We start from the raw sequence: 26,810 nt of genomic DNA, 5'->3' as shown, positions 1-26,810 counted from the left end.
CTAATGCTATGCAAATGCCAATTCCATTTCCACAGTGGATTTGCCAGATCCTGTTTATGTTGTTTATTACTGATATCCCAAAAGCAAGACAAGTATGAAATAATCCATCTCCACAGATTTCAGTAATCAGTTTAGCATCATTTGTGCTGAAAAATTACTACTTCTTTTTAAAAAAGAAAACCCTGTCTGTAAGAGAAAGGAGCAGCCAACGGGACAAAGATGGCACCAGGCTGTGGAAATCTGACTGTGGGAAGAACTGATGAATTTTATTTGTACAAAAACAAAAGCAAGCAGTTTTTACCACATGATTTCAAAATGGAAATGAAAGCCAGACTTTACTGAGGTAAGCAGGTTAGACTCCATCGACGTGAAGCTGTGAATCTTCATTAAGCATAGACCCTTAAGAAGACAAGAGATAGGACAGGATCCCCCGGATGCTAGGGCTGGCAGAGCAGAGCAAAGGACAAGTGTCTCTGGACATCATGGACATTATGGTGGTGATGGGGAACTAGGTGGGTCAGTGGTCGGAAAGAGAGACAGAATCTCAATGATATTTAAAGAACAACATCCAGTGATTGACTGGCTCAAGGAACATAAGCAGAAAGATCACTGGTCAGATGCGGTGCTGGGATTGTGAATGGAGGGACAACATTGACCCACAGAGGCAGAACATGAAGGAAGAGATCAGAGACAGCAGACAGCATACCACCCTGAGTCCGGTTCTGCCTCGAGGTTTCTTTAGAGGCGCTTTCTTCTCCACTGTGGCCAAATGCTGAGTGTTGGTGATGGAACTACTGAGTTTATTCTCTATGATACTGAAAGATGTAATAAAGCTCTGTAAAGTGCCTTGACATAATGTATGTTATGATTTGATACTATAGAAATAAATTGAATTGAACCTTCCTCATTGAATTATGGCCGAAGCTTGATTTGAGAAAAGTGAGATCAGATGGAAGTGAATAACAAAATTTACTGAGCTGAGCGACAGAGAGAGATTTGCTGATTAGGTTTCCATCAATCGCATCCTCAACCTCCATATGAATATTATGTGTGAATTGATTGCCTCACTAATCAGTCATAAGGTAATTATCCTTAGTGACCTCATCAGCGAATACTCTTGAAAAACTTTTTTTTTTTCCACAGCTCATTTCACATTCCACTCACTTCAACCTGAAGGAGTCCTCTGAGTCAAACTTAATTAACTTAATAGTAACAAACAGAGAAATATTCTGATTTGGTGTGTTTTTGATCTCAGTGTCAGTGATCAGTGCCACATTGTTTTTATAGGAAAACTAATTCACACATAGTGGTTAGAAGAAACTTAAAACATTTTAATGACCAGCGGCCTGATGTACTAACGGTGCGTAAATCAAAAAATCAACTTTGCGTGGATTTGAGCGCACTGCCATGAGAATGTGTGTACCGCCACACAAACTCTGTCATTTGACAGTGACAAACTACCAAGTATTAAAACTTGCCTTTATACACCAAACTATTTAACTACATGTAACCTCACTTCCCCACGTAAATAATGTATGAAAGTGACTGACACAACCTAAATCCAAAGTAAACTGATAAGTTCTGTAGCTCCACTCCCTGGTTCACTGCAGAGCTTTCTAATTTTCCAGAAACTTAGAATGGACTCTGATGAAGCGCACCAAAAACGCTTGTCATTGGCTTGACTTCAAAAGGCTGAGGAGTAAGTGCAGTGCTGCTGTCAGAAAAGCCAACTCTGAACACTATCTGCACACTTATACTAATTCTGGTCAAAAAATTACCTCTGTTTTGCCTATGTTAATGGCCTTACTCAAATAACCATGATAGCCATGAAAATATGTCATTTTGCAGCATTTTGTCAGTTCTTTTACAGGCTTAGTGTTGGTTCCAATGGTTGTGTGGAAGAACATGGGTCATCCCTCCTTAATACTAGCACTGCTGAATGGTAAATAATGCATATTTTCAATCTCAGCAGTACCTTTGGCATCTTTCCTAAAGTTTGAAAGGCAGCCTATGTTACTGTGTGCTACTCTTCTTGATTTAACAACAGTTTTTGCAACAGCAGTTGACCATTCTTTGCCTTTACCTTCTTTGGGTTTTGACAATGTTAGCAGCCTGTGGTTTCAGGATTTTCTTTGTGATAGTTTGCAGTGTGTCAAGATTGTAACTTCTGCCTATATGCAGATGACACAGTCCTTTATTCTTGTACAGATTCTATGCATGTCGCCACTTGAAATCAACAGCAATCATTTATCTTGTTTCAGAGATACCTTAATAACTTGACATTGGTCTTAAACTGTATAAGGACAAAATGCTGTTTTTAAAAAGTAAGAAATTTTGACTATGGTAGTAAATTTGTTCTGTTACTAACACCATATTAAAGAGAGTGCAGTACTATAAATACCTAGGCATTTCGATTGATAAAAAACTTAGCTTTAAAATTCATATTGATATGACATTATCAGAACTGAGATTGAAATTAGGCTTTCTTTTTTGGAAATAAATCTCGTTTTTCGTTACTTATGAGGAAAAAAAGAATTGCAGAAGCAGTTTTCCCTCTGTGTATTGAACTGTGGGGATGTTATTTATGGGCAGGCAACCCTCAAACTTCAGATGCAGTATATCACTCCACATCTACTATACCAGAAAACTGGCCTGCTTGCTCTATCAGTGAGGACGAATAAGCATTTGTTTGAATTTATTTTTAACGCTATTTTACAAAAGCTCCCCTCGTCTCTCAGCCCTGCTTTCTCGAAATGTTGGTACCCATTCACACATGTGGTTACAAATTTTATTGATTTTGACTGAGAGATTTTCTGAGATTTTAAATAAATAAATAAACGACTGAATATTTGAATGAATCATTCTTATTGCTTAAAATCTCTGTTCCACCAGGGATGATGCTGTATTTACATTTAAAAGCAAAAAAGTGAGCTAAAAATAAATCAGGTTTTCATATGCCGGTGTGTCTTTCTGTAGCGTTACACACTACATCACAATCATTGAATGTGACAGAGCTCAGTGAGCACAGTTTTAGGTGAACATGCTCTCAGACAATCTTACTTTGCTTCATGCTAAACATTTTCCATCAGTGACAATTTACTGATTATAAACTAATGCTGCACGTTTCTACATCCATGAAAGATGGAATAAAGCACTACATTAGCTTTAATGTTGTCATATGTTATCACAGACACTATACATTACATTCAGAAACTTCAGATGTGTCACACAGGTTTAACTTTTCATGCTGTCATTTAGTAACAGGATACAGGAATCAGGCTCTATAGGCTGTTTTTTAAACAGTGATTGCATTAATTAAATCAGCATATCAGTTGATTTTGACAGAGCCTGTTATACAACGTTTTCTTTCTCCCCAAATAAATGCTCCCACTGCTTAAACCTGCTCATTTTGTGCAAACCTCAAACAATGAGCACCTGCGCGTGTTTCAGATTAATTTCCTATTCACTGTGTTCAGCAGGAAGATTAGCTGGGTGAATTATACACTGATGAACGACCCATTGTCATTATGAAGTGGTGTGCAGTAGAATGAAGGTTATTGCTTATGGTTGCTCGTTATGTGGACATGGACACCGTCATCAAACCCAGTGCTCAGTTCAGATGAAACCTAAGACCATGGGCCCTGAGGCCTTCCTGGCTGCTGACAGTGATGCTGTGCAGAGGTGTGATCGTTTATCTACTGTTATGAACATGTGAGTGGTTAAGACACTCTGTCTCATTGGTGCAGTGTGATGTTTTACCAAAACCAAAAATCATGTGTCAAAACACAAACCCACACAGCCTCATGTCATCAAATAATATACATCATGGGGCCTAACAAGGGCTGTGGTAGGGGGGAATTTAAAATCAAATCCTGTGGGGGGTTGTATATTTTTTTCCTGCAGTCTAGACTAAATCACATCTGCCCTTAAATGCATATTCAATCTGTCTGATTCTCAGCTGTTCTGCTTCTTCTCATCTTCTGCATCTTTTTTCTTTTCTCAGCCTAAGATGACTCTGACTTTGGACAGAGAAGGTGATTTTTCTTAAATGAAAAACCTTCAGCAGATAATAAAACCAAATATATGCTCAATATATCACAGTAAATTAAATCAACATATAGCGAGTGGGATTAAAAAGACTTCTTAACACTTAACTCCAGAGGAATCGCTGTGTGTTTGGGTTCAAAGCCTTTTAGATTTGAACTCCGTGGTCTACAGATTGAAGTTTTGAACAGGTGAACAGGCTTGCATTCAGCAATATGAAGAGTAGCAGAAGCAGTAACAGAGGGAGGATTAAGAGACAGCAGGTAAGAACACAGAGCCCTGAACAGGTAACGAGCAGGATGGTGAAGGTGTAATGGCAACCACAGAAAGAAAAGAAGCATTAATAATCTGACCAGGAGCAGGTGGAAATGAGCTGGTATAAATCCCGACAGGGTGACAGGATAATAAGGAGCAAGCATGTGGATCAGTTGCTTGAAACCTGTGGAAATATCTGAGGGCATCTAGTGGTCAGGTGGTAAATGGCAGAGAAAGGACAGTTCCATAGAAACACAGGGGTCTGGGGAAGTTACGACGTGGCTAAAGGCAGGGACAGAAACCGAATGGACACAATGAACAGGACTCATTAGTCCCTGTGGCATTAGGATGTCATCACTGCAATGCTGAAGACTTCAGATTAGTTTCTCATTCATTTCTCATTTTTTATTATTATTTTAATGAACAAGCAACTAATCAGCCACTGCAATCATAACGGACTAAAAACAATCAACAAACACACTCAGTGATATTAATAAAGTACATATATTAATCAATTTGATGAGCACATGAATGCCTGCCCAGAGCATCACGTTCCCTCCACCACCTTGCGCTCTTCCCACAGCGTATCATGGTGCATGTACTCAGCAGTCCACCTGATGTAGAAGGAAACGGGACTCATCACGGCAGGTGACCTTCTTCCATTGCTCTAAGGAGAAATTATAATGCTCATTGTAGCTGCTTTTAGTGCACAAGGATTAGCATTCTGGCTGGTCTGTAATTCTGCAGCCCCATATCCTGCAGGGTGTGATTCTCTGTATGTTGTAACACATTTCTCTCACGACAGTCATTCAAATTTTCTTTGACTTGTACCACAATAGCCTCTCTATCAGTTCAGACCAGATGGTATAGCCTTTGTCGCCCTCTTTCATCAGTGAGCCCTGGATTATATCAATAATTATGACCCATTCAGTCTGTAATATGTTTGTGGGATTAAATCAAAATAAATTACAATGGTAAAGTTCAATAACTACTACGCAACATATCTGGTTAGAATGACCTTCTGTGGCGAAGAAAAGAATAATACACACGTCTACAGAAATGAATCTGGTCATCATGTCTTGCAGATAGAGTTTCAAAAAGTGACCTCCAAAAGTCATCTGAGGTTCTCTAAAGATCAGAATTTCCATTTTGTAAAGGTAACGTGTTCTATCTTGTTTCATCTCTGTGGTCTGTGCTAATGATGCTAAAATTCAGCCTGCCCTCTGATCTCCTCTCACATTTTCTCATTCCCCTCCCTGCACCTCTCTAATCGCATTATCACTGAATATTTTCATTGATTTTTCAGGACAATAAGTTGGACGAGAAGGTCATTTATCATCACACAGCCTGGTTAATGCTGTCAGCTCCTGCAGCATAAGTTCAAACTCACTCCCTGATGGTTAAAGCTGGTGGGACACAGCCCAATACTGCACACGTTGCTGAGCATAAAATGTTATTAAAGACCAGTTAGAAAGCTGGTTGACTGTTGCTAACATTAAAAGCTCAGTGTTTCTACTGAGACATCAGAAGTGAAATTCCCATGACCTACAGTAATATGACAGCAGCCAGACTGATGAGCTCATATGTCAGATAATATCACATGAAACCACATAGAGGCTGAACTCAAATTACTGAAACTCAATAACATTTCACAATGTAGAAAAAAAAAATCCTACAGGACCAGTTTGCACTTTGGTCAGTTGTGCTGGTGACTTTTCCTGTAGTGTCACCAGAAGGTTACCATTATAATTTGTCCTATACTTTATAATTTGTCATTTCATAGCATTGTGCACTGTGTGCCAGCCTCTGCAGGAAGTCAACAGAGAGAGTTATCTGGAAGAGGGAAGTGTCAAACCTGGCAGCCAGCAACAAGAGGCAGGGGACCCAAATGCAGACACCCAAGATGGACGGATACTGATAATGTCCTTTATTTAACAAAAATTACTGGCAAAGAGTCTGTGGCCAGGGAACAAAACTAAACAACTAAAAATCATCCATAAGTGGAAAAAACTTAAAGGAAATACAAATGTCCTCTCTGAGGCAACCCAGAAACACAGGAAAATCCAGAGACAAATACTGGGACGAACAAAGGAGACAAAACCAGGAGATGAACATAGGCAGGGAAACAGGTAAGTCCACAGGAAAGAACACTGATAATGGCAAAACAGAAGGTAAAAGCACAGGTAGAGACACAGACAAAGGAACCAGGGGCAGCGAGACTTAAATACACACGGGTAATGAGCAACAGGTGAATCCAGTTAAGGTGGGGCAAAAATCAAAAAAGGAGGGAAACCAGACAAAGACAAGAAGTAGACTAAGAACAGATAGGCAAGGGACAAGATTTCAAAATAAAACAGGAAATACTCAGGCCTCAAGAATTCAAAGAAGAGTAACTAATACTTCAACCACAAACAGGAACATGATTCCTGATTGTGACAGGGAGCAATGTTACAGCATTGCAGTACAGAAAGCATAGCCTTATGTTACCTAAAAACCTAAACATAGACAAAAAATAAACAACGGTTTGTGTTTGCGCATTTCCAAATTTCCCTATCAATCATTTGATGTCAAATACATAGGAAATTACGGCCCAGGTTCAAACACGTCAAACATCCCAAAGTTATCCTGCAAGTCCTCACGACAAAGTCAAAGTTCAAACTGTGAAATGCCCAGGGTAGGTTTGGCTTCTCAGGGAACTCAGGGAAAGACTGGATTTAAAGTTAATAGAAAGACATATGTTAACAACAGGTCTTTGATGGGAGTCACGCTCTGATCTCCTGCATGAAAGTCAGACATGTTAGATGCCCATGCACCACCCCAACCTTACCTTTCACTCCACTGTGTTTAATGTACTCTCTCTTCGGTCCTCACCCTTACCCTGCAACTGGTGCTAGTGTTGCGCTGTTGGTCCACCATTTTGGTCCAGACTGAGTGGCAGCCTCAGTGTCTTCCAGATGGATCACTGTGAAATGGCTTATGGTTCTCAGTAGATCTAATAGTTTGGCTGACTTTTCAAGAAGCGCCATCATCAGATCAACTTTTTTTTTTTTTTTTTTTTTACAATTTTTGTAAAAAACCCTATCATTGTGAACATGCCAGAACTGAGCTCAGAACACTGCTGTGCTCAGATACAGCCCTACAGATCATGGCTGTAGACTCTTAGTCTACTTTAAACATCCCTGCTGTTTGTTACCAGGTTTTTTTTCTTCAACCATTTGATTTGCAGTTTGATTATTTTATTAACTGATAAAAATGTCCACATTCAACTCATTTAATATTTATATTTAATCATGTTTTAATTATCCTCATTGATAAGTTGTTACAAGTTGGAAAAAAAACTTTTTTTGCTCAGAATGTGAGTCACCAGTCCTCAGAGATGATCAGGTCCCAGCTGGATCGAGGTTGAGGAGGCTGAAATCCAGATATTCTGCTTAAATCAAGTCATATAATCACTGCCATTTATTCAGAATTAATTTTAGTACATGATAATCAGCATTAATATTTGCATGAAAATCTCCTCAGGCTCTGTTATAAAACAAGGATCCTCTCTTTATCAAACTCAGCTCCCTCAAAGGTGCTGTTTCTGGATTGGTTCTCACACATTAAAGGCAGTTTTTTTTTTTTTTTTAACCACGCTATTTTTTTCCCTATGTATTTTTAATAGGAGTCTTACATCAAATACAACTGTAAGATGGTTAACTTTAAATAAGAGGCGTCATCAAACTGCTGTTACATCATTTTTCTCTCTCTCACAAACACACACTCACACAATCACACACATATTAGGTGAAACCTGCTCTGTGATCTGTTCTCTTTCCTCCTTCCCTGATATAAATTCTCTTATAATTCAGTGCTATATAAATAAAACTGACTGGACCACACACAGTTACAGTCCAGGTTACTGTAGCGTAGAACCTCCACATTCTGCATTAAAAAACCATGTTTTTCAAATGAATTTCACAGTGATTTGTACCCAGCACTGGAGGGAGGGAGCTGCAGAGGGCACATTTTTGAATCTGTGCCCTGATTCTGCTTCTACATGGATGAATCTCAGGTTGCTGAGGAGTGTCACCAGACTGTAAAAATTTTCAGTTCTCACTGCTGCTGCAGTTCACGTCACTTTTTGGGACTCCCCCCCCCCAAAGAATCTCTGCAGCTTGTGAGAAAGCTGATGAGGCTCTCAGAGGAGCGTTTGTATTTCCCAATAATTTGAAGTTGCTCAAGGAAGCTTTGCTTGACAGAAAGTGAATCTGAGGCTGAGGTCCACATCACGTCCTCAGTACTGAATCCTCACAGAGTTTAATGATGTGTGATCAGTAGAAATGAATGAACTCTGCTCTTCATTCTCCTGAGTATGAGCTCCAGTCAGGCCCAGCAGACAACATTCTCACCTTCTGCCACCCCACACACTGCTGCCCTGTGTTTGAAAATGGTGCTTTATTCCTCATTCACGTCTCCCCCTTGTCCAGACCACAGCATCAGTTTGTGACCACTCTGCTCAGTATTTTGATTTAGCATTAGTGTCTGACCCATTACGTCACATACTTTCTGTATGTGCTGACTGTGGGCCAACTTTGTTGTGCATAAAACAGCTGTAAGTAATGTTTTACACCAACAATGTATCAAACACCAAAGTGAAAACAAAGTTTATGTGGAATGGGTACCTCCTCACAGACAACTGACTCCTGAATCTGCTCTGCATTCCCCCGCTGGCTTTACTGAGCCTCTTATTGACTTTTAACTCATTAATTTAACTTAATTATTTAACCAAAACTCAGCTAAGCACAATAAACGATGAGGCCTCATTTCACAAGTCTGTTTGGACAAACTCTACTGGGTCATCTGTCAAACCGCAAAACACACTGACACCTGCTCATTTATGGCAATAAGACAAGATCTTTTTAAACGTCTCACTGGAATAACATCAGCACACCAGCTTCTTACAACATCTTCTCACAACATGCCAGGCCTTGGGTTTACTTTGATGGGCAGAGGGGCCTCATGGCTGACTACAGGTTCGGGCAACAGTCCTCGGAGGCCTTAACAGCTCCTCTGCCTTCAAAGTACATTCAAGTCTGGTCACATGAGTTGCACTTATTAGTTACTGTCTACTCCAGTATTCTCCAGGTGTGTGGACGCCATCAGTAACTGACCCCCATGGGACCTGGGCAGGACTACCTCAACATCTACACAAATGCAGAGTGGAAGAGCCTCTTTATCAGCACCTTTGTGGGGTATCCTGGATCTGTCCACAACATCAGAGTCCTGAAGAACAGCAGGATTTACAAAGATGCTCAGTCAGGACTAAAGTAACTGCATGTATTCAGCTATAACTGTTACGGCTGATCTAGGACCTGAACCCAAATGCACGACTCGAAAACAAAGTACAAAATAAACAGTATTTATTAACAAAGTTACAACTGAATATCACTCTAAGAGGTAATGGGAAAACTTGAGAACAAAAAAATCCCTCATACGAGGACAAAGGCACAATGGGTGAAAAAAGCAACAAAGAAAAACTTACAAAGAGTACAATAGCTCTGACTAAAAAAAGTAACAACCAAATAAAACCTGACTTTGGTGAGGGAAAGGTGACAAGGACAAAACGCTGGTTCTTTGACATTACGACAAGACAAACTGGGGAAGGGGAAACAGGTGGAAACAATTAGGGCGGGGAAAACAATCTCACTGGCGGGAAACAAGAGGAAGGGCAAGCAACCTGAAACAAGAGGAGATAACATTTCAAAATAAAAGCAAAACCCACAAGACAACATGGACACAAGACAAAACATGGCATCATTTCCTGACTATGACATATAACAATACATGGAAATATATACATTTTAGTTTCCCACTCCACCTGCAGGGTACTTTAATGTTGTGTATGTTGTTTCATGTAGGGGCATGGATAGTTGCTGTCTCTTCAAAATGATGCTGGAGTGAGTGAGGATGTCCTGTTTGATGAATACAATTCTTCTGTCTTAGCACGGAGGAGCTACGATTCAATGAAGAGAAACTACCGAGGCAAGTGAGGAGACATGTTAGCCAAACAGAAAGCGTCCATGTGTCCTTGCACATGGCTCCTCACTGCAGAAACTGGAGCTTAGTGATGGCCTTCAAGATGGAGGACGGGAGCGATTTCTGGGTCAAGCGAGGTAATCGAGCAGTGATGAATGATCACATTTGGTTTTACTCTGTGTGTGTGTGTGTCTGTGTCTGTGTCTGTGTCTGTGTGAGTGAGTGAGTGATGAGCAGCAAGTGGTGCCCCATGATTGTTTGAAGGGACTGCTGCCTTTAACTTAATCCTCAGCTACCTGATTCTGAACAGGTTTGTACAGAGTTGTCAGTAAAAATAGTTTGTTGTACACAGTCTGTTAACATACAAGGAGCACTAATAAAAGCAGTATTGTAGGAGAGAGACTTTTTTTTTATTGTTGAACCTTTTTCTCCTGTGTTTTGATTTAAGACTTTAGGTTGGAAATGTCATTTATTTTCATTTATGATGTTTAGAATTTCATTTTAGTGATTTTTTTTGTTGTTGCCTCAGGGATTATTCAACTCTGAGAAAGTGCTGCTTTGAACTTGGATCTGTACTGTGCAGCTGGCCTTCTTGAGAGTGGGAGGAGTGGGTGACTCACAGAGCGTTATGTCTAGGTTTTCCCCTCGGCTGGAGAAACATTACTAGAACACATATAAAACTGTTTGCTAACAAGTTCATCATATCAACTTTTAATGTGATGATACGTCAATGCTGTGCTCACAGTTTGTTCACAGACACTTACCTCACATCACCATGTCGCACACCTTCAAATAGCAACATGTAATGAACCACTGCACAGTTAGTTTAGGAGGCAGGCATCATTAAAGAACAAACCCTCCACACCCCTCATTAAAATCAGACACCACTCCACCTCCTCTCTGCCTCCCTGCTGGCAGTATAACAAGAAGCTTGGCTACGCCTCCACTCCACCATACACCCCAGTCACTGTCCACAGTCTGCAGACACACACAAGCACACATATAAAGACAAGGACAGACAAGGACAGACATAAACTGGGGACAAACAAGAAACACAAGGGAGGGGAACCCAGCAGAAAATGAAGGGAAGAGGGAGAGTCACAGCCTGACCATGACACAGGGCTTACAGCTGATGTTATAATGAGACTTGTAAATGCAACGTCCTCACTGTCAGTACCTGATAAACTAAGGATTTAGTCATGAATCATGAGGCATGCACAGTTATAAAATATCAGCTATACATTTGTAATACACAGGTGTCCTCATAGCTAAATGGTTGAGCCATGCACCATAAAACTGTAACATCTTCAATTCACTCCCTTTCAGATTGTATGTAAAGTGTTGTATCCAGTTGTGGCATGTGTTGAATTTATTGTGTGTTCTTCCTGAACAAGCGTCCACAATACCTTAAGATGACATTTATTTCATTTCCAGTTTTGTCTCTTCACTTCTGGTTGCTATCGGTGTCTACAGCGAGCACAAGTCAAAAGTGTCACAGTGACTCAGACGCACAACTCTGAGACAAGAGCTCACACAGTTCACCTTTACTGAGAGCTGTAAGCAAAAGTGAGGAGGGGGAAAGTGAGGAGGGGGAAATCCTGACCCAAAGTCAGAGGTCAGGATTGGGTCGTGATCAGCCAGGAGGGCAAACAGAAACCAATGGTCAGCCCAAAAAACAAAAACTAGCAGGGAATCAAAAATGGGTGGAGAATCACGTACAGCATGGTTGACAGTCTAGCAGGTGATGAGTGATACAGCAAACAGCTGAGCAGGTGAGTGTGGGAGGGACTGGGATTGATGTCAGAGGGAAGTGGTAAGATCTGAATCAACAGAGGAGTTAATGAATGGATAAAAAAAAATAGACATGAATGAATGAATGAATGAGCAGAACTCTGACTTAAAAGCTCTGATCCTAATCTCTTCACACTGCCTACATCTCTCACAGCTGGACAAGAGTTGGAAAACAGTGCAACAAATGATGTAATACAATTATATCTTACAATTTAGTTAATTTTTATTTTAGCTAAAGTTTATAACTGACTCACACCGTTCATGTGGAGAAGAATTAAAGAAGAGGAAGATAATACCAATGTTATAAAAAGGACGTGAAAGCAACTTACTCTGAATGCACAGGATTTAAGTCACATACTTTAAATGTGTTCAGGTATTGTTCAGCAGGTGACCTGTGTGTGACACACCTCACAGATCCTGTCCAGTTATGCGGACATTGTCTCTATCACTCCGAGTGTAGCTGTTCAGTCAAACCAAAGCAGCACCGATTACTGTGTGACAGAACAGCGCTCAGCTCAGATGAAATGGTTCTACTGTCCTACTTTGGCCCTGGTAAGTAATGCAGGGAGAGCCAGCAGGCAGCTGTGTGATAAATGGGAGACATGACCTGTGCAAATGAGAAAGAAAAGCAATTTTATATGATGGCAGGCTAAGACAGCCTCCATTTAAACAACACCTTCCATTTTCCTGCTCCTTACTGCTACGGTGGAGGATTACACAGTGTCATCGGTCACAGGTGAGCACCTCATTACGCTTCATACATGACTGTGGTGGTAACAGTTTGGCTCTGCACACATACAGTCATTTCCAGCTGTGTAACCACAAACACACAATGCTCAGTATTCCCATCAGTGATCAACGCCCGCTGCTGCTCTGTTACCGTGTCAGTTGTGAAGCGATATGATTGTGTCTCTTGTCACTGATAAGCTCTTCAGGATAACGATGATGACTGGCTGTTTTCCTCTGAAGCCTGAGATCTGTGCTGCGCCGCCTCCGTCTGTCTCGCTGCTGTGTTTGCCGAACGGAGCCTCAGAGAGAGCTGCAGCGCTGGGTGACTGTGACTGTGACTGACAGAGGGCCTAAAGAGTGTTCATTTGTATAAAGGAACACATTTAAAAGCAAAAGGTGTTGACCAATGTCATTTCCAGAGAAATTTTAACAATGAAATATCTAAAAAAAAGAGGCAATTTACTGTAACAGACGAAAAACAGCCCATCTGTGTAGCAAATATGAAGCTTTTTGTTTTGCTTAGCATAAATACTGGACATAGCTAACCTGGCTTATTCCAAAAGTAACCAAATCCACCAAACAATGTGTATGCTAACAACAAGCAGGAAAACTCTTAATGGATGGACCACAAACAAATGTCCAGCTATACTGCGAGTGCAATGCGGGGATGATGTATTTTCTTGTGATTTCTTCCTGTGAAAATTAATAAGTTTGTATCATTTCTTCAGCCAGCATGATTTGATTCTTCAGCTTCTACCAATTTGATTCCACCAATTTGAACACCGCTTTATGTTATTCAGGCTCAATCTACAGGCTGTAATAAAGAGTGATACCCACTGTCAGTTAGTCAGAATAGTGGGTTATCTTTCAATTTAACTGGCACATAGCTATTGATCAGGTTTAAATTTACAGATTTAAATCTAAAACGTGCATCATGGATATTGGCGACACCAAGTTACAGTGAAACTACATAAATTTGAATCAGATCTGTTTTTTTTTTCATGCTGACAAATGAATTAATGTTAAACCTTGTTAACATTATGTTTTCTTCTGTCTGTATCAAACACTCTGTACATACCACAGGTGAGAAATCATGTAACGTAATAAATTATATTGTTTTTAAAAAAAAAATGTACAGTCCCTGTCTGGACAGGCAGGGCAGCTGAGGACAGAAACAATCAGTAGCTGGAGCCAATGCAAAAATGAGAAGTTAAAAAAAAAAAAAAGTACAGCTGGGAATGTCATTGTTTTTTCAGGTATGGACACTGGACAAATTACATTTTGTGAACTGGTTACCAAACTTATTACAATTCATCCTGATGAACGTGTGGATCAAATTTGGTGGTGGTCCATCCAGTAGTTGCTGAGACCCAAGTGGTGGACAGCCTGATCACCTCAGTCAGTATGATGGTTCCTCAAAGACTGCTTGGTTTCACATATAAATGGTATAGAATCATTTTTAAACCTTTTATTTATTTATTTATTTATTTGTTTATTTATTCATTGAATCTTAAAGGGTTTGTCACTCTCTCCTCACAGCTCTCTGTAACTGTTTTACCTGCTCAGTCAAACCAAAGCCCTGAAACCAGCCTGAACCCACCCAGCCTGCTTTATGCTTTCCATCTTATTCACCACTTGTTTTTTTTTTTTTACCCCTCAGTTCTTGTCATCTCAGGGTGTTTAAGTTGAATTTATCACCCAGATGTACATGACACGGTGCCAGTTTTAGTTTTCCAGTGGGTTGTTTTGCTCAATTTCTTAGTGATGAATTCAGAGCACCAGCCTGCAGCTCCAGAAGTGTGTGTTCACCGGGGGAAGCAGATGAGGTCGACGCGGAGGTCGGCAGCTCCTCCCGGGTACAATGTTAGACACCGCTCTCCAAAGAGATGCTCTACTGCACAGCAACACCAAAAACCACAAGGCCAACAGACAGTTGTGCGAACAATCCACAGGACTGTGTATTTATTCTGCTTTGGTCAACAGTGATTTTAGGCTCCAGTGAGAAAACGAAGGTTAAATCCCCGGTGACAGTACACTGTTGCCAACCACTGTCACGGGTCAGTACTGGCCAACCTTTTCCTTTCACACTCCAAGCTCCTTACCTGGCCAGCTGCTGTGGAGTCTCATCAAACTAAAGCAGCAGGAAAAACACCAGTCAGCTGGGCCCACTTTAGCCCCTTCAGACAGTGAATCTGTTACACTTCTGCAACAACACTTTGCTGTACAAATGTTTTGGCACAGCAAAGAAAATGAACAGCTTGTGTTCAGCTTTTGAAGTTACGATTCTAAATGAAATGATCAGGTGATGAACCCGTCTTAAAATTCAGTGCTTCACCTTCCAAAACACACATCTACAGTCAGAGTAATCACAATCCTCCTACATAGAGAAACACATTATTCCAAATGTGTACTTCTGTGTTGCAGCAGTTAGCAGGACACTCTGTGAGTAGTTAGAGGTGGACAAACTCTTCTGGGTGAAGTGTGCCTCTTCTCTGACCAAAACATTCTGCGTAGGAGGGATGAACAGCCGGTGGTGAAGCACATAGTTTTGTTATGGTGTTGATCATAAATCACTGTTCCCCACACTGCTACACCTCTGTGAACAACCTGATGATGATCTTTACTGTATACTTACAGGAGAGTGCTAAAATCGCACACAAAGGTTCATGCACTCCATCACTGTCAGGCTCCAACTCCTCGAACAGTAGCTCCAACATGATCCGTTTCCGTGGCAGCACAAACACTCTGTTGTGTTTTTACATGCCATTGACGTGTACAAAGTGTGATTGTTTCCGTGTCTGAGCTCCTGATTGTAAGTTGTATGTTTTAAAGTGAAGCTAAATGGCCGGACTCAGTGATTTCCAAACAGCTCAGCCCTCCATCCTTCACTGCCTGAACTTTATGAAGCCGACACTGAGCTCTGGTCATTTATTTCACCACAGCATTGCTGCTACAAAGACGCATTCACTGCAAAGGGCGACTTTTAAATGACAAAGTGCACTGAAGTGCAGAGTAGGACTAAATATCAGGTACGTCCCAGAAATTAGAACCACTACAGCTTCATAAAAATAAATACTCACTGATGAAAAATATATCAATCTCTTTAGACATCCAATGAGAATGCTGTGTTAGTGCTAAGCGCATCAGAGCCGAAACCCTGACCTCACTTCCTGTCCAGTCTCTGTTCCACTAGCTTCTGTAACTCACAACCTGCAACCTGTCACTGGGGCTTTCAAGCAAATCTGTCTGAAGCAAAAGTGAGTCTACAGCCACGCTAGCAGCTCTGTGAGTCTGTAGTTGGCCTGGTGGTGTTAAATGCTAATGTCAGTACACTCATATGCTGACACATGCTCAGTACGCCATATGCTGGCAATATTAACATGCAAGGTTTAGCAAGTAGTGCATACTGTTTAGTTTTGCCAGTATTTGCTAATTAGCTCTACACACAAAATACAGCAGAGGTTCATGGGAATGTCATAGGTTTTTAAAGTATTTAGTCATAAATCAAAACCTTGGGCTGATTAAAATTTTCACCTCATGCTGGCTCAAGGTCAGATAATATCAGAGTCACTACAATTCATCCTCTATTCACCATGGATTTCTCTACCTTATTTTATGGCAGTTCATCCAATGGTTGTCAAGATATTTCAATAATAAATGTCAATGTTGTGATTGGTGCTCGAGGAAAAGTCAAGAGGTCAACAAAGTCAGTAGGTTTCATTTTCGTGGGGCACCATGAATGTCTGCACAAAATTCCATCTCAATAGCTGTTGAGGTGTTTTAATCTGGACTAACATGGTGGACTGACCAAACGCGGACAGACCAACAGACCAGAGCTGTCATCAAAAGTGCCATGTTGCTGGATTTAGCAGACAGATACCAAAGCTTAAATAAAAGAAATCTCACTGGCGTCTCATCTGAGCTTCAGAACACAGTTCTGAAGCTCGGTCCCCTGTCTCTGTGCCCAAACCTCATAATCAAGCTCCACCACTGTTGAGTTTGATCAACACTGAAACCTGTTGACTCACATTTTGCAATAAACAAAAGTACAAAATAAAAAGGTGCAACATGAAAAACAAATGACTTGTCTTTTGCTGCAGGCAAGCTGTTGGTTTCATAATGAGACTGTGGAGGAGATGCTGTTCTTCTCTCTGTCAGCCGCTCTGACATCTGTTGTCTTTTATTTTTAGAATAATCTGCAGCACCTGAACTGGTGCTCGGAGCAGAGCACAGTGCTGTGATTCAGTTTCCTTTCCTGCCTGCAGAAACATGCACCGCACCGATGGATGTGGCTGAAGAGGCAGAGGGGTCAGGAGCTGAGGAGCACTCGTTCACACTGAGAAAACTGAAATCAGGGAGCTGTTTTCAGTTTTCTGTCTGTGCAGTCCACAGTAGTATGGGAATGACATATAATGGCTTCATGTAAGTGTAATGTTAATTTCAATAATAATAAAACGTGGTCAAATTCCAGCATTTCCGTATTTCTTAGATTTAGATCCACATTTCTCTTGGATTCTCTTTGTTCTTCAGAGTTTTTGCTGTTAGTAAAACTGCAAAGCCCACTTTACCCATCATGCTGTGCTGAATGACACTCTTAGGAAAGTGTCAAAAATCAAATTTGCACCAGCTGCAACACTCCTCACTGCGTCCTCTGGCCCTGAAGACAGAAAACTGAAGCTCTCTGATCACACCTCTGCTGCTGATCCTTCACGCAAAGAAACTGCTTCAACAACCAGACAGGTTTTCCCCTACAGCTGTGATCTCTATTCTCCACCAAGCATTTTATAATAAAAAAAAGGGACTCGTTAATAAAGTTTCATCACATACTTAATGAGAAAAATGAAAAGTCATTTTTTAACACTTCTGAGACCTTCAAAATGAAGCTTCCACTGTGAAAGAAATGAATTTATGGACAGTATTTTAGATGAAAGTCTTTGTTCTAACTGAGATCAGTGGTACACAGAGGTTGGATGGCCAAGCTGCTTCAATGGAGGGAAACGTTTGAGTCCTGCAGCCCAGCAGCAACATCCTCTGCATCAAAGTGGGAGAGACATGAATGATTCATGAGCAGCTGCCATTGTTTTTGACTCTGTTGTGCATCAGCAGGGTGAAACAGCTTTTCTCTGCACACGAACAATGATGATGCTTTCATCTTCCTGACCTCGGCTCGGAGGAGGGAGGTGACCGCGACCTCCGATCCAACTTGACGAACGAAACCTGTTGAGGAGCAGATTCATCAGCAGATGGTTGATAGAGCTTCGGCGGCAACTCGTGTAAAATGACTTCTCTTTATTTCTTTGCAGGAATGTGAGGTTGTTTTTTTTTTTTTTGTGCTGTTACTCAGCTTCGTGCTGAAACCTTCAAACACCTGCACCTCTGGCCATGCTCAGATCAGGTACTTTTTATTAGATGTTAAAAGTAAAATACAGTGTGCAATTGTCAGGTTTCGCCCTGGGAGCCAGGGCGGTCTTATTTCGTTTTAGTGTTTCCTGTTTTATTTTTTGGTTATGCTGTAGTTTCCGGTTGTTCACTGTTTTTCCCTCTCGTTCCAGGTGTCTTGAGTTCCCTCTCCTCATGTGCTCCTTCCACCTCCTGATTGCCCTCCCCCCTTAATGTGTTTCACCTGTGTGTAATTGTCTCTCCTCCCCCTGATGTATTTAAGTCCCCGTCCTCCCTGCACTTGTTGCCAGATTGTCTTGTGTGTTCTTTGTGTTCTAACCAAGCTTTCCAGCGTTCGTTTCTGATTGATTATTTGTGTATGACCTCTGCCGTGATTTGTTTGGACCTCGAGCTGCCTAACCCTTGTTGTACCTCTGCCTTAGTGGACTGACTTTCTGTTAAACCGACCTTGGACTGATTAAACCGTGTTGATACTCCTGAATCCTGACTGTCCTCTCAACCTATAATGTCAGTCCTGACAGCAATATGCTCAGAACAGAAACTTACACACAATCACAACAATTTAAATGACATGTATGAATACAAGGCAGTCACTTCAATAATGTTTTGTAGATGTGAAAACTGTGTAGTCAACACTTTTATAGAACGAGCAGATCAGAGTGTGAGAGATCAGGAAAATGTATTGGCCCTGAAGATGTTTCATTAAGTTTGTCTAAAAAAACTGTTTTGTGGGATGATGGAAAGGCTCCAAACTCCAGAGGGATGTTCTGAGAACGGGCCCAAACTTCTATTTGCGACACACCGTTTTCCAAACAAAGCTGAAGCAGTTACAGAGGAGCTTTTTTTTTTTTTCACTGTACACATAATGACATAGATTCTTTTTCAGATATGATGTGAATTGAGATGACTTTTCCAACAAAATCCAGACTGTGAGTAAGAAACTGCCTTTTCTGCTTTCTGTTATGTATGTATGTGACTGTCAGTGACTGTAGGAGCAGCTGCTCAGTAGCCTCAGTTTGTGCCTCTCACATGTAGCTGCTGGTAGCATAAGCATTAGCAAGGCTAAAAGTGCCACTTTGTACATGAACAAGATTTTTTTCCTCTGCAGGGGCAGTAAACACATGGGCCCACCTGTGACTGACATCTAGGGCCTATGAACAGCATGTCCACGCATATCCAAGCATATCCATGTTTATGTCCACTACCCCACAGACACACTCACTGGAGAGCCTCTCATAGCAGAGCTTCTATCCCAGGTACAACAGGATACCCACACAGTGACTGCTCCTATGCTCTCCACTTGACTTCCAGCAGAGACACAGAGTGAGCCAGCAGCCTCTCATGTCTGGTTAGCTCTGACTACCAGTTCTACATCTCTGTCCATACACTGAACTGTGGTCAATCTCCCCCAGGTGCCCATGTCCCCTCTGTGTGTCACACACTACGTCACCATTGTTGAACAGTGAGTTGAAGGTGTAGTTACCCTTTAAGACTTTGCAGAGGGTTTTATTACAGCAGCTTGGTGACCAGCAACATTTCAATTTACAGCAACTGAAAACACTTTTATTACAAACACAAGGTCAAGCATGGTCCTGCCTTAAGTGACTGCCCAGGATGGGCGCCCCAAGAGCTCTGGGATCTACACGAATTATGAGGTTTCCATATTTTTCATTCAAACTGAACAAGTTTTACCAAAAGAAGACACATTTGTAGCTATGAAAAATCCTAAATTTTCCAAAATGGGTCACAGGTGAAGAATTGCCCTCATGTTTTGTCAGCTGCCTCCAGTCTGCGATCAGCAGACCCCTGCCTCCAGACTCCCAGATGCAGCCACCAGCCTCTTCCCTCCACCCTGCAAATACTTCCTCTCAGAGAGGTGCTAATGAAGGGTTCAGAATGATTTACAATGACTCAGTGCTACAAACCCTCCTGCTGGTGCGGCTTCACCCTCGCCCACCTCTGTCCTCATTGCAGCTGCCACCGTGGCCTCAAAAAACGTGTTGTCCTAATTCTGTGAGTATCAATAAAGAACAGTGGTTGGACATGAAAAATGATTGGACAAATGAGAAACTGAAGTTCATTCAAAGGAAACAAAAAAGTAATCATTTATGTTTGTGTTTGCAGGTTAGTGAAAAGGATTATGGGTTATGATGTCATGAAATGATACAGTTGACAACATGTATGAACACAAGTCTGCCAGTAGCCATTAACATATAGACCATATGCCATGTCATGTCATGATCTGCCGCTTATCTGGGTCCAGGCCCAGGTCACAGGGGCGACTGATGCCCAGTCCACAATGCAGCGAAGTCCTATGGCACCTCCCACAGGTGGTGAGCCCATGAGGCGGTGCCACCCGGAGTGGGGTTCAAACCCACAGCCCTGAGAGACTGAGTCTCATGCTCTACCAACTGATCTAACCAGGCGGCTAGACCATATGTATATATGGTATATATATATAAATTAGGCTTCAATCAAACACTCACATCAGGTGTATCAGCTATGTCTTAAAACTTATCTGTGAATTCAGAGGAAAACTATTTACAGATACAAGTAAGGAATACTTTGACTTTCTGGCTTCTGCAGAAACCTTCTTCTTCTCCATTTTTCTTCCCTTTCTTCCTTGTCTTTCATCTTCTTCCCCGTTTTTTATAGACTATTGTTCTCGGGCTTTGGTACACAGACCGGTTTTATAAGTCTGAGTACACTCTGCTGCCCAAAGAGCTGAAAAGAGACATTTTGGGTTTGATATGCTCAGTGTTTGCGTTTCAAGGTCAAAGATCCGAGTGTCTCCATGAGTGATTTGTTTTATGGCCTAATGATGTCTGATCAGCTTCCTGAGCTTTTGCTTTTGTTTTCACTTTTTTGTGTGTGTGTGTCCTTGAGCCCTGATTGTACCGTTTTAACTTTAAACAATATCGAGAAAAAAAACCAAACACACTTCTTTCTTTAGCTACATATGGTTTTTGACAGAGTTCATCTGAATAATTAAAGAGCTGAGGCTGAACTCATTTGGATAAAGACATAAAGATTCTGATCTGATTTTCGGATTTTATGAAGATTTTTATGAAAACAACCCAAGCTGTTGAATGACTTTTATCATTTGTGAACAACTAAAATTCAAATATCTCTGCATCATTTATGATTCCAACACCATGTCGCAGAAAAAGTGTCCAGTTCCATTAGCACAGCTGTTATAAAAGGCTCACTGACTGGCTCATCATTTAGGTTCAGCGGCCACATTGAGAAAAGAGTAAAAAAAGAGAATTGAACCAACAAAACTTTACCTGTTGATGAGGCTTCACACATTCACAGAGTTCATAGAATTCTATGAACTCCAAAACAAACCAAACACACTGACCACCATAGTCCACGATTCCAGCATTAACGGGAGGTGGAAGTGATGATGGCAGCAGAGAAGAATGGTGGATAATTTAATTTTTAGCAGTTAAGCCTCTGTCTTGTTTCCTCAGCCTTTCCTCACTCTTCTGTGATTCTCAGAGCATGCACACCACCACAGTCACTCCCCAGTCTAACTGGTTGAGAAGCATGGTATCTGAGGCCAGCTGACTTTGTGTTGGCTCCCACCCACATGAATGGGATAAAATTCATCATGTGGCATTCCAAATGTGGAACTCTGGAATGTGGTACTGAACCACGTAGTGGATCAAATTCTGATAGTAAAAAGAATCATTTCAGGAGGGGTTTAGTCTCCATTTCCAGTGACTGTGCGTGGGAAAAATTCTTTTTGGGTAAGTGTGTTTCATGTGATGGAAGCAGAAAATGTAATACCCTGCAAAATACCCTGCATAATGCTAAAATCACTTCACAGCCCAGCTCCATTCCTGGAGTCTTGGCATAAACCAAAAACGTTCTCTAGCCTCTGACTTTGTGCCCTTGTTGTGTGGCCTTTACAAAGGACTGAGTTTCCCTGTGATTGTTACAAATGATTTGTTAATATATATTTTAATGGCATTATAGCTAAATTTACAGGTACGCATTATGGACTACCAAGCAAACCTTATGCAGTTAGTAAGTATTTTGTCAGTTGTTAACTCAGGTAAATCAGACAAGTACACTGGAACATTTCCTGTATATTCTAATGAATGTAAATAGCTGTAACTGAATGTTTTTTCTCTGTGAATGTACTGTAGTAGAACACATGAACAAACTAGGGTCTATATTTACACAGACAATGGCTTTAGTATTGGTAAGTATGGAACAATATTATTCTATCGTTCTTTACCATCCCTTCTCATCTCTCCATCCTGGACTCCGTAGTTGCATATTTCCACTCCTGAAGTGGAAGGAAGCTTTCAGCCAAAAATAGAAATCTACTCATCTTTGCAGTTTCTTCTCTGTCTCACCAGTGTCGCCCTCATGATTTATTCCCTTGAAGCTCTGTAAATCCTCAGGGGAGCCACATAAATAACTTACAGCTCTCTTCATCTGTGCTGCATTTAATTTCATCAACATTGTTATTTACACTTTAATTTAAACAGCATTCCAATCAAGGTTACCTGGCTTTGGTGACAGTAAGTCAGTGTGGTGCAGGTAGGCTTTGTTTTTCTTTGGAAATGGGGAGGAGGTTAAGATATGAAGACAGCTCAGTCATTTCAACTTTACAGTCTTGTTTTAAAAAGTATGACAAATCCTTTCTTGGTTGGACAACAATTCAAAGTGGCCGTACTGGCACAGACGAACTCTGATGCAGTTGAGGAAGACTGTTGTCATTCTTTCATCTTCTGTAGCTACTCAGAACAACATGTAAAAAATAGAAGTAGAACAGGAGGACACGTCACAAACAATGCTACAAATGAAAGCCTCAAGTAAAGCCTGAGAGAAAACAGGAAGTGGGGATTGATGTCTATTTTCTGTTCAGGCAGTTCCTCCCTCTGAGTCCCCAAGGAGCAAAAAGATTTCTGCACTCCTCAACAAACTTCTCAGAGCACAAGTGGGCGTTTCTTTTTTCTTTCTTAAGAAGTGATGTGTAAATTATGTTGTGCAAAATAGGAAGGATAAGATGCACAGACACCACACTCTGTCACGTGTACATAATTAACTCTATGCTAAAGTCAAATCTTAGACCCCAGATAGAAGTGAGGATACTACACCTTTGAATTCTGCTGAAAATTCTCCTTCCCGGCATATTTTTTAAAATACTCTTCACCAGTGTTTTTACTTTCCGAAACTGTTATCACCTCCAGTGTTCCTGTGTAGCAGTACTGTAAACTGGCCGTTGTGGGTAGTAACACTGACTCACTGCTGTATCCAGATCTATTAACATATTTAGGTCCCACTTAGAGTTTTAAGAAAGGTTTCTAAAAAAAAAAAAGAAAAAAGAAAGTCTATGTCCAATATGAAATGCTAAAACAGTCTTTGAGGTTGTAAATGGGGAAACTGGTGCAGACAGTTGGCCGAGGTTTCTCACTTCTCCAGTAACTGATGATATTATCAAAAACCATTTGCTGTCCAAAATGACCCAAATGTTGCTAATAAATTGGTTGTTTTGAGTTTTGGAGCTCTGAAAGAAGTCTCAGCGTCTGCAGCTGTTTTGAGATAGTCCATTATGCACGTTAACTTATTCATGACAACAGATCTGTCTGAATCAGGGACTCTCCTTCGGGAAAAAGCTAACACAGGCGAACTCAGAGACCACGTGGACTCTTTTTAAGCTCATTTTGCACTTTGCCCAGGACGACCATTAAAGAACATCACACACCTCTGTGAAAGCTGGGCAAAAAAAAAAAAACTTAGCAGAGACTTCAGGAAAAATACCTGAGTTGGATTTTTGAAGGAACGTTAAGTACACTCTAAAAGGTAATATCTATGCTTACTTAATTTACATTTGTTTACCTTACTTAAGTCTCACTATCCTGTCGATTTAACTCAAGGAATGTGAGTAACATGCTCGCTTAGCCTGAGAGAGGCATAAAACTAAGTTCTCTTGTGTAAACTGGACTTGAAACTTTTTGTGAAGGCTTTAGTTCAGCAGTGCACATGCGCAGTAAAGCATAGCGGGAAGATTCCAGAAACTTTTTGAAACTGATCGTTGGAAGAAGCAGACCTCCTCTCAAGGTGAGTCATTACACTTCAATATCGTCGTGTGTCATCTATGATTTTAATTTTTACACATTATTGTAACAAGCCAGTTTTGCATGTAGAAGGTGATAAGACTATTTGCAGACTAATGTTAACGTTAACATAGGCCTAAACTAAGACTTCGATAAGTTGTTTTTGACAGCGTTTAGTGTTTATGTCTGTAAATGACTGCAAATAATTTATTAGCGTCATAATTGACAAAGAGTAGTATCATGGGGTTAGGTGCCTCCTTGTGGGGAACTTTCGTAACAGTTTAATATAACGTTCACTTTCCCTCCTCCACCGTCATTTCGCAAGGTTTCTCCTGCACGGTAGGACACACAGAGACACATTAGCTATTTTACTTGTAGCCTGTAAGCATGTATACTGTAAGCAGAAAATAGTGTTTCACCTTGTTTCTGCTTCGATTTGTTTCTGTAACTTTGTTTTGTGTCAGGAAAGTCTTGAGTATAAGAAAAGCGAGAAGTTAACCGAATGCTAACTCAGACCTGTTTTTCAAGCTAGCACCCTTTGGAAGCGGGATGATGGGCTAATTATAGACATGCAATGAGAGTTTGGCATATCTGTGTGCATCATGTTATTTACACTGGGTATGTGTGAAACTGTCGCATAGTTTTTCTCTGCCGTTTTCACGGTGCTTATGGTACTCTCGATGCTCTCGATGCTAATGGCGTTTATGGTGCTTTCACGATGCTAGTCTTCATTTCATTCGGTCAGGTAGAGGCAGCATTCACTTTAAGTGGAGTCGTGCTGTAGGACAGTTTACAAGGAGACACTAAGACAGTGTTATGGATCGGGAGTAACCAAGCTGCGGGAAGACTGATAAAATGCAGGTCCGAAGTTGGTGTAAACTTCGTCGCCGCGTAAGCTATAATACCTGTATGCTGTAATACGATTACATGTGATTTTATTAGTAGCCTGTAGTATGACTATGCCCCGAGAATAGGTTATTTGTAGCACATGGCTAATAACCAAACGCTTTCACTCTGTTGCTATTGGGTCTATATGGGGTCTCTTGCTTCACCAAAGCTAATCATGGTACGTGTTTGGAGCTGCCATTCTGCGGCTGTACAGTCAGACTGCTGTGGGGGGGATAGAGGGCGGAGTTGTCATAACGTTTCCAGAAGCGTGAATGAATGATTGAGATTAAACAGTTAAGTGACAGTACCTATGACGAGATCGATACGAGTCCTAATTAAAAATGACATAGAATAAATTGAAATGTAAACAACATTAACAAAAAAGCCTTGAAAAAAATAAAATAAAATACAGATTATCTTGTTGAGACATTAAACTCATTTTCAAGAGAGACGTGAAGCTTTAGAAATGATTTCTGCATATAGAAATAAAACTTTTTATGTAAGTTTAGGTTAAGTTTTTAATACAATTAACTTTTTTTTGTTTTGTCAGATGCTTAACCAATTTTGTGAATGTTCTGTGCATATTATAAAGCATAGTAATTGTAAATTCTTGATACCATAGTATTGATGATATTTGAAGTTGAAAAACCAAAACAGACTAGGTCAGGTGTGAGTGCACTTGGTTTAAAGTAGGATCTAGTGTAAGCACAACCTCCTCCTCTTGTCATATCTATGCATTTAAAGCCATGTTTGTGACTGTTTTTTTTTTTTTTTTTGCAGATTGAAGACAGACAATCAACACTGATGCAGTGGACGTGTAAGTTTTGCAACTTCACCTGTGAAAAGCGAGGGCAGCTTCTTAAACATTATAGACTTAAACATGGTTTGTGGTTACCTACATTTTTTATTATTACCTAATTGTATTGTGTTAAATATATGGGGTATTTTTGTTTTAATCAACCAACACTAACTTGTTAGTTAGTCAGTAAGTTTAGAAAATAAAAGCCCAAGTTTAAATACTCACTATTAGTGGAGCAGAGATGTAATAGTAATATATTGTTGCAATGTATTGTTATTTTGACATTTTGTGGATTTGTGACATATTGCCCCAAGTAAGGCTAAGTAAGTTTCAATACAAGAGGGTTTACAACTTTTTTACAAATTGGAGTCAAATGTTACGCTACAGTGCCTTCCTGTTACAGTTCAAAGCATACTGATGCTTTATTTAGCCTGAAAGTCGACTAGAGCTTCCTTGTGGTAAGGCTAAAAGTATGATTTATTTGAATTATAGAATTTTATTTGTTTCACTGGCATTGGCCTTTTGTGAAGAGGCTTGTTATAATAGATTTTTGTTTAAAATAAACAGAGCCTTGTGAACTTATCATCCTTTGTTGTGCTTACTTTATTCATATAAGGCAATCGGTTTCCTAGATTCTACTAAGTAAACAGTACTGTTCATGTAGGTTGGACTAACTTGATATAGCTAAGTAAATAACAAGTTAATGTTACTTGCTGTTTCTAAGTTGAAACAACCTAACCAAACTAAGTTAAAATTACTTCACAAAATTAAGTACATACAACAAATCTTAAGTACACAGAACAAGAATATGT

The sequence above is a fragment of the Toxotes jaculatrix genome, chromosome 15, assembly GCF_017976425.1.
Source record: "Toxotes jaculatrix isolate fToxJac2 chromosome 15, fToxJac2.pri, whole genome shotgun sequence".
Classification (NCBI taxonomy): domain Eukaryota; kingdom Metazoa; phylum Chordata; class Actinopteri; family Toxotidae; genus Toxotes; species Toxotes jaculatrix.
Note: the sequence above shows the minus strand (reverse complement) of the source record.